The following is a 232-nucleotide window of genomic DNA, read 5'->3' on the forward strand; positions in this document are numbered from 1 at the left end:
TTGGACACCAGAGACAAAGGGGGAAGGGAGGGAGCGGCTTCCGAGGGAAAGTCCGCCGGCGGAAAGCGCCTTACTTTGTAGGTGGGTTTGCAACACCCCTCGGGAGGCGGGCGCAGCTGTCCTCCCGCGCCCTGGCCCAGGTGCCCCGCCAGCGCTCGTCTTCCCGGAGTGGCACTCCGACCTCAGCCACCACGGGCGGCGCTGGGCCACCAGTCCGCAGGGCGAGCGCCCC

The sequence above is a fragment of the Myotis davidii genome, unplaced genomic scaffold, assembly GCF_000327345.1.
Source record: "Myotis davidii unplaced genomic scaffold, ASM32734v1 scaffold404, whole genome shotgun sequence".
NCBI lineage: Eukaryota > Metazoa > Chordata > Mammalia > Chiroptera > Vespertilionidae > Myotis > Myotis davidii.